Source organism: Zophobas morio, unplaced genomic scaffold (genome assembly GCF_036711695.1).
Source record: "Zophobas morio isolate AGI-343-1 ecotype UQ-CSIRO unplaced genomic scaffold, CSIRO_AGI_Zmor_V1 ptg000016l, whole genome shotgun sequence".
Taxonomy (NCBI): domain Eukaryota; kingdom Metazoa; phylum Arthropoda; class Insecta; order Coleoptera; family Tenebrionidae; genus Zophobas; species Zophobas morio.
Genome location: NW_026972121.1, coordinates 3,980,317 through 3,993,998, shown reverse-complemented (window position 1 = coordinate 3,993,998; position 13,682 = coordinate 3,980,317). Strand labels below are relative to the sequence as shown.

Genomic DNA, 13,682 nt, shown 5'->3' with positions numbered 1-13,682 from the left:
CCCAAAAATGAAAGCAAAATAATGTTCAAAAATTTTACAAAAATTTTTAAGACTGAATGTAGCACCACCACATATAGAATTCCTCGTTCATTAAGTATTCGAAAGAATTTTCACTAAGTATCTTCAAATAAAACTGACAAAATTTGGAAAAATAATTTTCAAAATTTTTCCAAAAAATCTTAAAACGGTTCCTGCACGAATGGAAAAAGACCATTTCATAAACAAATTTATAAATTTTAAATCATTTCTCCAATTCCGCTTGAACGAACCCAGAAAAACATGAAATCATTTTCCAAAAATTTTCCAAAAATTTTCCAAAAAATGTCAAAATGGACACCAAGTCAAAATATTATCCACCAATTTTTCCAAAAAAATTTTAAACGAATTTTACTCAAAAGGAAGCCGCAAATGTCGAATTATTAACTTTTGTCTGCAGATTACGATTCTAGAATTATTTTAGCTCCCTCTCTTCAAACCCAAAAAAAAATAGGAAAATAATTCTCAAAAATTTTCCAAAAAGTGTTAAGGTTGCAAAGGGCACCACCACATATAGAATTGACTAAAAATTCGAAATAATTTTCACTAAGGATCTTCAAATAAAACTGACAAAATTTGAAAAAATAATTTTCAAAATTTTTCCAAATACCATAAAACGATTCCTGTTCGATTGGAAAAAGACCGTTTCATAAACAAATTTGTAAATCTGAAATCATTTTTGCTATTCCGTTTGAACCAACATAGAAAAACCTGAAATCATTTTCCAAAAATTTTCCAAAAAATGTCAAAATGGACACCAAGTCAAAATATTTTTCAACAATATTTCCAAAATAATTTTCAAAATTTTTCCAAATAATCTTAAAACGGTTCTTCCTCGAATGGAAAAAGACCATTTCATAAACAAATTTATAAATTTGAAATCATTTCTTCAATTCCGCTTGAACCAACCCAAAAAAACATGAAATCGTTTTCCAAAAATTTTTCAAAAAATGTCAAAATGGACACCAAGTCAAAATATTCTCCAACAATTTTTCCAAAAAATTTTAAACTATTTGTACTCAAAAGGAAGCGACAAATGTTCAATTATTATGCAGATTACGATTCTAGAATCATTTTAGCTCCCTCTCTTCAAACCCAAAAAAATGAGAAAATAATTTTCAAAAATTTTCCAAAAAGTGTTAAGGTTGCAAAGGGCACCACCACATATAGAATTCCTCGTTGATTAAGTATTCGAAATAATTTTCACTGAGGATCTTCAAATAAAACTGACAAAATTTGGAAAATAATTTTCAAAATTTTTACAAATAACCTTAAAACGGTTCCTGCTCGAATGGGAAAAGACCGTTTCATAAACTAATTTGTAAACCTGAAATCATTTTTGCTATTCCGTTTGAACCAACCTGGAACAATATGAAATCATCGTCTAAAAAATTTACAAAAAAATGTCAAAATAGACACCAAAGCAAAATGTTTTTTAACAATATTTCCAAATAAAGTTAAAACGATTAACGAAGGAAGCGGCAAATGTTGGATTATTAATTGTTCTCTGCAGATTACGAATCTAGAATAATTTGGGTTCGACCTCTTCACACCCAAAAAAAAAATGGGAAAATAATTTTCAATAACTTTCCTAAAAGTGTTAAGATTGAAAGAGCACCACCACATATAGAATTCCTCCTTGATTAAGAATTTGAAATAATTTTCTTCAAGCGAAATAATACGGAAAAATTATTTCCAAAAATTTTCCAAAAAATCTTAAAACGGTACCTACTCGAGTGGATAAAGACAGTTTCATAAAAAAATTGTAAATCTGAAATAATTTTTGCTATTTCGTTTGAACCAATCTAGAGAAACGTGAAAATATTTTCCAAAAATATTTAAAAAAAATGACAAAATTGACTCCAAAGCTAAATATTTTTCAACGATATTTCCAAAGAAAGTTAAAACGATCTTTTCGCAAAAGGAAGCGTCAAATGTTGGATTATTAATTATTCTCTGTAGATTAAGAATCTGGAATCATTTTAAGTCGATTTCCTCAAACAAAATTATCGGAAAATAATTTTCAAACATTTTATAAAAACTTATAAAAAGAGGTCATCTTCACTATGGCTGTTGAAATAAAACTGAAAAAATGTATAAACCTAATTTCCAAAAATTTTCCAAAAAAATGTAAAACGGGACCTACTCGAATGAAAAAAAGCGGTTTTGTAAAGACATTTGTAAAACTGAAATCATTTTTGCTAGGCCGTTTGATCCAAATCACGAAAATATGAAAACATTTTCTAAAAAATTTTCCAAAAAAATGTCAAAATACACTCCAAAGCAAAATATTTTTCAAAAAAATTTCCAAAAAATGTTAAAACGAACGCTACTCAAGGGATAACGACAAAAACTGGCTTATAAAATTATTCTGTGCGGATTATGAATCTGGAATCATTTAACTCGATCCCCTCAAAAAAAAATTGAGAAAATATTTTCCAAAAATTTTCCTAAAAGTGATAGAAATGAAATGAGCGCCACCACAGAGAATTCCTCCTTGAGTACGAATTTGATGTCTTTTTCACTATGGCTGTTGAAGTTAAACCGAAATAATGTGGAATAATAATTTCCAAAAAATTTCCAAAAAACCTTAAAACAGTACCTACTCGAATGGATAAACACAGTTTTATAAACAAATTTGTAAATCTGAAATTATGTTTGATATTCCGTTTGAACCAACATAGAAAAATATGAAAATATTTTCCAAAAATTATCCAAAAAAATGTCAAAATAGACTCCAAAGGTAAATATTTTTCAACAAAATTTTCAAACAAAATTAAAACGATCTTTACTCAAAAGGAAGCGTCAAATGTTGGATTATTAATTATTCTCTGCAGATTAAGAGCGTAGAATCATTTTAAGTTGATCTCCTCAAACATAAAAATATCGGAAGATAATTTTCAAACATTTTGTAAAAACTGATAAAAATGATAAGAGCACCCCACAGAGAATTCCTCCTCGAAAACGAATTTGGGGTCATTTTCACTATGGCTGTTGAAATAAAACTGAAAAAATGTGGAAACATTATTTCCAAAAATTTTCCAAAAAAATTTAAAACGGGACCTACTCGACTAGAAAAAAAAAGGTTTTATAAAGACATTTGTAGAACTGAAATAATTTTTGCTAGGCCGTTTGAACCAAATTAGGAAAATATGGAAACATTTGCTAAAAATTTTCCAAAAAAAGTGTCAAAATAGACTCCGAAGCAAAAATGTTAAAATTTTCTTTACTAAAATATTAACTGGAAAATAATTTTCAAAATAAGTCCTAATACTTTGCATAATCCAGAAATTTTAATTTTGAGATGACGTCATCAATTATTTGGTAGAGAATAAGCGAATAAATTTTAGCTGACCTTTGGGTTTCTGGAAGTCAAAAATAGCTACACCCTCTATACAATCTTCTCTCACAATAATGGCTCTATTGAATCTCCAGCCAAATAACGCTTCTCTTAGGGCAATACAACACTGTTAAATAATTACGCCTAGAGCTTGTACATCGTATGAACCCAGCTTAATAGCGAAGTGGTGATGGCTTCTGTGAAAATAAGATTAGAAGGGGTTGTTGCATAATGGAGCGCACAATATTTTAGACTCTCTAAGTGAAAGTAATAGCCACAGACCGTCAAAATTTATGCAAATGAGCCCTGGCCCTCCAGTGCCTCAAACTCGCCCTTTCTCACTTTAATTAATTTTTGACCACCTGTACAACGAACTCGAATTATGAATAATTAACAACCTCCAAGCAAGTTTTAATTAAATCCAACCCCGGTTTATTGACTATTAATTTTCATTATTATTTAAACAATCGAAAAAAATTAATTAAACCCAACCACATCGAATCCTCGCAAGTGTCAAATCCAAAAATAACGCTCATCCATTGAAAAACTCGTTCTGGACGGATTTAGCTCCACAAACGTTTACTTAATTTAATCATCCGGTGGAGAAGAATCGCGGGTTTTATTTTTCTAGCTCATTGAATTTTTGTTTAAAATAATTTGTTTGTCGGGAGCAGAATTCGAGGGGTGATTGCATTAGGGAGATAATGACTAGATCTTACCGTGCGAAGTTTGGGAGAGTTTAGTTGTAAGTTTGACGAGCTTTGGAGACGCACAAATACTGAGACGAGCGCGCGTGGGGGCGGTGAGGGCGCACGCTCGAGGGGTGGGTCGGAAGTAAGGGTAGAGGGTGTTGGACTTTTGGAAAAAAAGTTGGGGGTTAATGAATTGCTTTGTTGAAAAAAAAAATTATTTGAGTGAAGGGCTCTTCCTGAGATGGACAATTCACTATATTGAGAATTTTTGGAATTTATTCACGCGAAAGTGTTAATAAAATTGGCGCAGTCATTTGAATATTCAAATGATGGAATTTCAATGGCTAGAAACCAATATTTGTCGGACTGGTATAAAGGAGGTTCAGATTTTATTGATGAAAAACTAATGAAAGCCGATGCTTTGTGAAAGAATGCTGTCGGAGCTTATATTACAAAGTGTAGTCTGCTTTGTACTGCAAAGCAAAGTGTTAAAATTAATTATTTGTGTACAGTGTTATGTGTGTAACTGATGCTTGAAGACGATTGGCATTTTTGCCATTCTTAACATTTTTTGGAGATTTTTTTAAAATTATTTTCCAATTTTCTTATGTTTTAGGAAATAGAGCTAAATTGGCTCCAGATTTGCAACCTGTAGAGAATATTTGATAATCCAACATTAGTCGTTTCCCTTTGACTAATAATTAAAGATCGCTTTAAACTTTTCTGGATTTTTTTGGAAAATTTTTGGAAAATATTTTCCTATTTTTTTAGGTTACTTGAAACGATATGGTAAAAATGAGTTCAGATACAAGAAATTACCTGTGAAAATGCCTTTTTCCGTTCAAGCCGAAACCGTTTTTAGACTTTTTGGAAAATTTTTGAAAATTAATCCATAGCGAAAATTGCCTCAGTTTCGTATTTAACGAGTAATTCTTAGTGTGGTGGTGCCTTTGTTAATCTTGGCATATTTTTCTAAAATTTTTGGAAATTTGGTTTCCCATTTTTTTATGTTTAAGGACATATAGGTAAAATTATTCCAGATTCGTAGTCTGCAGATAATATTTTATAATTCTGAATTTGCTGCTTTCCCATTAATAAAACTCCTTTTATATTTTTTGAAAATTATTTTCGATTTTCTCGGACACTGAGAAACTATACATATCTTACGAATGGTAATTTAGGAAAAATTTCAATCAGACATACATTTCTTCCGTGTGGAGTCCGTTTTAACACCTTTTTTGAAAAATTTTTGGAAAATTGTTTCCCAGTTTTTCTAGGTTTAGTTCTTATAGAATTGTAAAAACTACATCAGATTCTCAACATTATCTATGAAACTGTTATTTCCATTTAAATCAGTCATTTTAAGTTTTTTTTGGAAAATTTTGAAAATACGATAGGGTGGTCTTTTCAATCATGGTATTTTTTGGAAAATTTTTGGAAATTAGTTGCTCACTTTTTTTTGTTGAGGAGATAAAACTTAAATTATTCCAAATTCGTAATCTGCAAAGAATAGTCTATAATCCGGAATTCGGTGCTTCCTCTTTAGTAAAACCCCTTTCCACATTTTTTTGAAAATTTTTGAAAATTAATTTCTTTTTATCGGCTACTGACGAACCATACAAAAATATCCTCAGATTGATAATTTTTCGAAATGGTGTAGAGTTCGTTTTAACACTTTTTTGGAAAATTTTTGGAAAATGTTTTTCCATATTTCTAGGTTATTTCAAACGACATAGTAAAATCACCTCAGATTTACAAAATTGTCTATGAAAATGTCTTTTACCATTCAAACCGGTGCCGTTTTTGAATTTTTTGGAAAATTTTTGAAAATATCTTCTTTTGTTTTTTTCAGTTAGTTCAAGAATCATAGCGAAAATGACCTCAAATTCGTACTTGAACGAGAAATTCGTCATGAATTCTTGTCAGTTTTGGGATTTTTTGAAAAATTCTCAGAAATTAGTTTCCATTTTTTTTATATTTCAGGAAATTAAGCTAAAATAGTTCCACGCTCGTAATCTGTGGAGAATAGTTGCTAATAATCCAATATTTGCAGTTTCCTTTTGAGTAAAGAATTAAAGATCGTTTTAACTTTTCCTGGATTTTTTTAATGATATTCCTTTGAAGTCCGTTTTAACAGTCCTTTGGAAAATTTTTGGAAAACGTTTTCCCATTTTTCTAGGTTAATTCAAATGGCATTTTAAAAATCACCTCTGATTTACAAAATTGTCTATGAAAATGTATTTTACCATTCAATCCGGTGCCGTTTTTGAATTTTTTGGAAAATTTTTGAAAACATCATTCCTTGTTTTTTTCAGTTACTTCAAGAACCATAGCGAAAATGGCTTCAAATTCGTACTTGAACGAAAAATTCGTCATGAATTCTTGTCAATTTTGGGATTTTTTGAAAAATTTTTAGAAATTAGTTTCCATTTTTTTTTTATATTTGAGGAAATCAAGCTAAAATAGTTCCGCATTCGTAATCTGTGGAGAATAGTTGCTAATAATCCAATATTTGCAGTTTCCCTTTGAGTAAAGAATTAAAGATCGTTTTAACCTTTCCTGGATTTTTTTAATGATATTCGTTTGAAGTCCGTTTTAACACTCCTTTGGAAAATTTTTGGAAAACGTTTCCCCATTTTTCTAGGTTAATTCAAATGGCATATTAAAAATCACGTCAGATTTACAAAATTGTCTATGAAAATGTCTTTTACCGTTCAATCCGGTGGCGTTTTTGAATTTTTTGGAGAATTTTTGAAAATATCTTTCCTTGTTTTTTTCAGTTAGTTCAAGAATCATAGCGAAAATTACTTCAAATTCGTACTTTAACGAGAAATTCGTCATGAATTCTTGTCAATTTTGGGATTTTTTGAAAAATTTCTAGACATTAGTTTCAATTTTTTTTATATTTGAGGAAATCAAGCTTAAATAGTTCTACATTTGTAATCTGTGGAGAATAGTTGCTAATAATCCAATATTTGCAGTATCCCTTTGAGTAAAGAATTAAAGATCGTTTTAACCTTTCCTGGATTTTTTTTATGATATTCCTTTGAAGTCCGTTTTAACACTCCTTTGGAAAATTTTTGGGAAACGTTTTCCCATTTTTCTAGGTTAATTCAAAAGGCATATTAAAAATCACGTCAGATTTACAAAATTTTCTGTGAAAATGTCTTTTTTCCATTCAAGCCGGAACTGTTTTTAGACTTTTTGGAAAATTTTTGAAACTTATTTCTTTTTTTCTGTTACTTAAAAACCATAGCGAAAATTACCTCAAATTCGTACTACGAAAAATTCTTAATGTGGTGGTGCTTTTGTCAATCTTGGCACATTTTGGAAAATTTTTAGAAATTAGTTTCCCTTTTTTTTAGCATTCCAGATTCGTAATCTGCAGAGAATATCGAAAATTGCTGCTCTCCCATTGATAAAACTCCTGTTACGTTTTTTTGAAAATTATTTTAGATTTTCTCGGGTACTGAAAAGGTATACATATCTTAAGTTTGGTAATTGATGACAAATAGATATAAATTTTTCCGGTGTAGATTCCGTTTTAACATTTTTTTTTGGAAAATTATTTTCCGATTTTTCTAGGTTACTTCATAGTATAGCAAAAATGACTTCAGATTCACAAAATGGTCTATGAAACTGCCTTTTTCCATTTGACGAGGAGTCAGTTTAAATGTTTTTGGAAAATTTTTAGAAATTAGGTTCCCATTTTTTTTTTAAATTACTCCAGATTCGTAATCTGCAAAGAATAATTAATTTCCTTTTTATCGGCTACTAAAAATTTATTATTCATTCATTTAGTATTCATTTTTCTCGCTGGTGTAGATTCCGTTTTAACACTTTTTTGGAAAATTTTTGGAAAATGTATTTCCATGTTTTTGTGTTACTTGTAGTGTTCGAGAAAATTAACTACAGTTTTCTATTCTATAAACAATTCTCTATAAAATTATCCTTTTTTTTTTGAGTAGAGCCTATTTCAATATTTTTTTTGGAAAATTTTTGAAAAATACATTTGCTTGTATTGTTCGGTTATTTGAAAATGCAGAAAAAAAAATGTCATGTTCTTTTTCAATTCGAATTGAGCTCGACATTTTTTGAAAAATGTTTGGAAGAGGTTTTCCTGGTTTTCCCAGTTACTTGAAAAATTGGCAAATCGCAAATTGAAAAACTGAGAAACAAAAACTAAAAAAATCAAAACTGAAAATCCAAAAATTGACAAATTTCACATTGAGAAAAGAAAAATAAAAAATTAGAACATTGAAAAACCCAAAAAATTTAAAAAATTAAGAAAATAATAAACCGAAACGAAAAATTACAAATCTAAAAATTGATACATCCAAAAGTTGGAAAATCAAAAAAAATATTGAATTGCAAATAAAAAAAAATGAAGAAACGAAAAATAAAAAAAATTAAAATCGAAAAAACAAGGAATTATAAAACTCAAGAATTGAAAAATCAAAAAATTGTAAAAATAAGCAAAATAAAAAACCGTAACGAAAAATTGCAGACCGAAAGTTTGAAGAAATTAAAAAAAAACGAAAAATGGAAAAATAAAAATTGAAAACTCGTTGAACTGCAAATCAAAAAATTGCAAAACAAAAAATTAAGGAATCGAAAATTGAAAAATCAGAAATTGAAGGACAAAAAACGACAAATTGTAAAATCGCGAATAGAAAAAATGAAGAAACGAAAACTAATAAAATCAAAATTGAAAATCAAAAATGGGGGAATTTCACCTTGAAAAACTCAAAAAATTTAAAAAATAAGAAAATAAAAAAGCGAAACGAAAAATACAAATCTAAAGCATCCAAAGGCTGGAAAATAAAAAAAAACAACAAATTGAACAACTCCCAAAAATTGAAAAAATTTTGTAAGTGGAAAATTGAAGCATCGAAAAATTGAAAATTTAAAAATTGGAAAGCTGAAAAATTAAAAATTGAGAACTCGTGAAATGACAAATCGAAAAATTGCAAAAATTGAAATTACAAAAACAAAAAATTATAAAATAAAGACAATAAAAAACCGAAACGAAAAATTTGAAGAAATGAAAAATTAAAGAATCGAAAAATGAAAAATGAAAAACTGTAGCAACAAAAAAAAATGACAAATTGAAAAATCGCAAATTGAATAAAACTGAAGGCACGAAAAATTGAAAAAACCAAAATTGAAGAAACAAAAAATTGTAAAATAGAAACATTAACAAATCGAATAATTGAAAAAATAAAGAAAATAAAAACCGAACTGGAAATTTGGAAATCGAAAAATTGAAAACTCGAGAAACACAAATCGAACAATTGCAAAATCCAAAACTTGTAAAAACTTAAAAATTTGAAAAATTGCAAATCAAAAAACTAATTCTTACTCTGTAGAGCTTATCATAAAACAAAATTCGCAAACAATTTTTATTATCTTTCGAAATTTGTAGCGCTGCACTCCCGAACCTAGGAAAGTTCTCTCAAAATAACCTCCCCCCAATTTTTTATAGTTAATAATCCACCGACCTCTTTGATGCGGGGTAATTTCGCCCCTCCACACACTATTTTCCCAACTCAATTATAAACTATCCACAATTTCCAAACTCGCCCAAATGAGACTCGAAACTGACGCATTATTCCCCGGAAAATTCGCTATCCCTCCTAAAACTTCCAATTTTATCAATTCGAAGCCATTTTTCACGTCGCGATTTTTTACCCGTGACTAAATCTGTCAAAAATCGATTTAAGAAGCCGGACCCGATTAAAGTTGATAATTCAAGAGAGAATAAGGACAAAAGAGAGGCTAAAAATTGATGCGGCTCGAGATAACCCCGAAATGGGATTACCTCCTCGGTTCGAAATTTTCATTTAGTAAATCGTAAATTGTCATCAAGATGTCGCGTTGTTTTTTGAGAGGGACAGGCGAGCTATTATTTGGCGAGAGATAAGTGAAATGAATTTTTTGTTGGGTCGTGGAAGTTGTAATTTTGTTTGATTTAATTTTAAAGGGCTGTGTTTAGATTTTATGTTGAACAATTAGAGATAAAGTGAGGTTTTTCGCTTGGCTTATCATTGTTGGGTTTATTTAAAGTAGGTACGTGGTTTATTATCTTCGGAAGTTTTAATCCGAAAATGCCCGGTTATCGCTTTATGACACACTGGGGTGACGAAGTTTTGTCGTTAACTTATTTAAAAATTATCGACGGAGCAGAAGGTTTTTTAAGTAACTGCTAAATACTTTTAAAAGTTGGAGAGGTTTCGCTCGGATTTTTTTTATGTTGAGTGACATTGTAATATCTCAAAATACAATTCAAATTGCTTGGGCTAGAACAAAGGTGTATAGTTCGTTACCACCTGGAAAAATCTATTTATTGAGAACAATAAAAGCAAGAAATAGGTTTGGATTTATGTCCTAACTAGCAACGTTACGGAGAAGTGAACTTATTGTTGCCGATTTAGTCATTAAACCGTTAAATGTTTAATTGTAATCAATACCTGCATGTTTACTGCTAATATTGATTAGTAGTAATGATACTGTTTTGATTAGTGTGTTGTTAAACCATTACGACTGTGAAATGCCCTTCGTCTACCTCTACTGAGAAAATTGGCGAAATATTTACATATTTTTTTCCTAAAAAAAAAATAAGTTACCTAATCTGGAAAAAAAGCACATTTAAAAAAAATCCAAAAAATGGTCAAACCATGATTATTTGAATTCATAAATAATGTAACTGTTGATATCGATCTTCAAGTAAACGAGAAAACCAGGAAAACGTTTTCCAAAAATTTTCCAAAAAATGTCGATCCCAATTCGAATTGAAAAAGGCTCTAAGATATGGCATATTTTTCGGGGATTTTGAAGATGAAATTTTCAAAAATTTTTCAAAAAAATGGATTGTCTTATAGAGAATTGTTTATAGAATACAAATCTGAAGTAATTTTTCTTGAACACTTCAAGTAACACAAAAACATGGAAATACTTTTTCCAAAAATTTTCCAAAAAAAGTGCTACAGCGAACTTTACTTCAGGAAAAAACATGTTGGCATGTTGTTCGGTTGTAGTAAATGGTAAGTGAAAATGGGAAAATAATTAAAAAAAAACTAGTAACATGGGAAAAATGCCAAGATTGAAAAGACCACCCTATCGTATTTCCAAAAAATTTCCAAAAAATCTTAAAACATAGACAACTTCGTGAATCTACAGTTATTTTTCTTATATTGTATGAACAAACGTAGAAAAATGTAAACGCAGTTTTATCAATGAGAAAGCAGCAAATTCCGAATTATAAAATATTCTCTGGAATAAATTTAGATGTCCTCAAAAAAAAAATGGGAAACTAATTTCGAAAAATTTTCCAAAAAGTGCCAAGAATAAGAAGCACCATCACATTAAGAATTTTTCGTTAAGTACGAATCTGAAATAATTTTCAAAAATTTTACAAAAAGTATAAAGACGGTCCCCGTTTGAATGGAAAAAGGAATTATCATAGACAATTTTGTGAATCTGAAGTCATTTTTAATATGCCATTTGAATTAACCTAGAAAAGTGGGAAAATGTTTTCCAAAAATTTTCCAAAGGAGTGTTAAAACGGACTTCAAAGGAATATCATTAAAAAAATCCAGAAAAGGTTAAAACGATCTTTAATTCTTTACTCAAAGGGAAACTGCAAACATTAGATTATTAGCAACTATTCTCTAATAATTAGATTTTTCATTTCTCGATTTCTCAATTTTTCGCTTTTTCACATTTTTGATTTTTCGACTTTTCGATTTCTCAGTATTTCAATTTGACTTTCCGGGTTCTCGATTTTTTATTTCTCAATTTCTCATTTTCTAGATTTTTCAGTTTTTCAATTTGATAATATTTCGACTTTTCGATTTTTCGATTTTTGGAATTTCCATTTTCCAGTTTCCGTTTTTTCAATTTTCGAGTTCTCAATTTGTCAATTTTTCATTTTCTCGACTTTCGATTTCTCGGTTTTTCTATTTTTCGATTTTTCAACTTTTCGATTTCTCGATATTTCGACTTATTTTCGAGCTCTCAATTTCGTGATTTTTAGATTTTCAGACTCCAAGTTCTTGATTTTTCGATTTCTCGATTTTTGGACATTTCTATTTCACCAATTATTTTAAATTAATTTCTCAATTTTTCAGTTACATTTTTCAACTTCTCGACTTCTCAACTCTGCGTTTTTTCAATTTTCGATTTCTCAGTTTGTTAGTTTTTCATTTTTTCAACTTCTCGACTTTCGATTTCTGGGTTTTTCAATTTTTTGATTTTTCAACTTTTCGATCTCTCGATTTTTCGATTTACCTTTCGATTTTTAGACTCCGATTTCTCGATTTTCCGACGTTTCTATTTGTCGATTTATTTTAAATTAATTTCTCAATTTTTCAAATTCTCGGTTTTCAGTTGTTAGATTTTTCAATTTCTCGATTTCTCAATTTTTCGCTTTTCACATTTTTAATTTTTCGACTTTTCGGTTTCTCAGTTTTTCAATTTGATTTTTCGGGTTCTCGATTTTTAATTTTTCAATTTTTCATTTTCTAGATTTTTCAGTGTCTCAATTTGGCAATATTTCGACTTTTCGATTTTTCGATTTCTCAATTTTTCGAAATTTTAGTTTTGCGATTTTTCGACATCTCGAGTTTTCAATTTTCGATTTTTGGAATTTCCATTTTTCAGTTTTCGTTTTTTCAATTTTCGAGTTCTCAATTTGTCAGTTTTTCATTTTCTCAACTTCTGGACTTTCGATTTCTGAGTTTTTCAATTTTTCGATTTTTCAACTTTTCGATTTCTCGATATTTCGATTTACCTTTCGATTTTTAGACTCCGAGTCGTCGATTTTTCGACATTTCTATTTGTCGATTTATTTTAAATTAATTTCTCAATTTTTCAATATTGCGTTCCTTCAACTTCTCGATTTTCAGTTGATAGATTTTTCAATTTCTCGATTTCTCAATTTTTCGCTTTTTCACATTTTTGATTTTTCGACTTTTCGATTTCTCAGTATTTCAATTTGACTTTCCGGGTTCTCGCTTTTTTATTTCTCAATTTTTCATTTTCTAGATTTTTCAGTTTTTTAATTTGGCAATATTTCGGCTTTTCAAATTTTCGATTTCTCAATTTTTCGAAATTTTAGTTTTGCGATTTTTCGACATCTCAAGTCTTCAATTTTCGATTTTTGGAATTTCCATTTTTCAGTTTTCGTTTTTTCAATTCTCGAGTTCTCAATTTGTCAATTTTTCATTTTCTCGACTTTCGATTTCTCGGTTTTTCTATTTTTCGATTTTTCAACTTTTCGATTTCTCTATATTTCGGCTTATTTTCGAGCTCTCAATTTCGTGATTTTTAAATTTTTAGACTCTCAAGTTCTCGATTTTTCGATTTCTCGATTTTTGAACATTTCTATTTCTCGAATTATTTTAAATTAATTTCTCAGTTTTTCAGTAAAATTTTTAATTTCTCGATTTCTCAATTTTTCGTTTCTTCAATTTTCGATTTCTCAATTTGTCAGTTTTTCATTTTCTCAACTTCTCGACTTTCGATTTCTGGGTTTTTCAATTTTTCGATATCTCGATATTTCGATTTACCTTTCGATTTTTAGACTCCGAGTTGTCGATTTTTCGACATTTCTA

At 29.2% G+C, this 13,682-nt stretch overlaps 2 protein-coding genes across 4 annotated transcripts in view; one reads left to right on the top strand and one right to left on the bottom strand.

Moving 5' to 3' along the window:
* The window catches only part of LOC135129594 (pyrokinin-1 receptor-like), a 149,458-nt gene that overhangs the window by 69,207 nt on the left and 66,569 nt on the right, over positions 1–13,682 (top strand). The gene's annotated exons all lie outside the window — the stretch shown is intronic.
* Positions 1–13,682, bottom strand: part of LOC135129591 (pyrokinin-1 receptor-like) — a 133,220-nt gene that overhangs the window by 86,456 nt on the left and 33,082 nt on the right. Inside the window, exon 1 of one of the 2 annotated variants that reach the window (XM_064056779.1) lies at positions 4,096–4,130. The exons of the other annotated variant lie outside the window; for it this stretch is intronic. The gene's annotated coding sequence lies outside the window, so the exon portion shown is untranslated. Of the gene's footprint in view, positions 1–4,095; positions 4,131–13,682 lie in introns of those variants that run through there. 2 annotated transcript variants of the gene reach the window in all.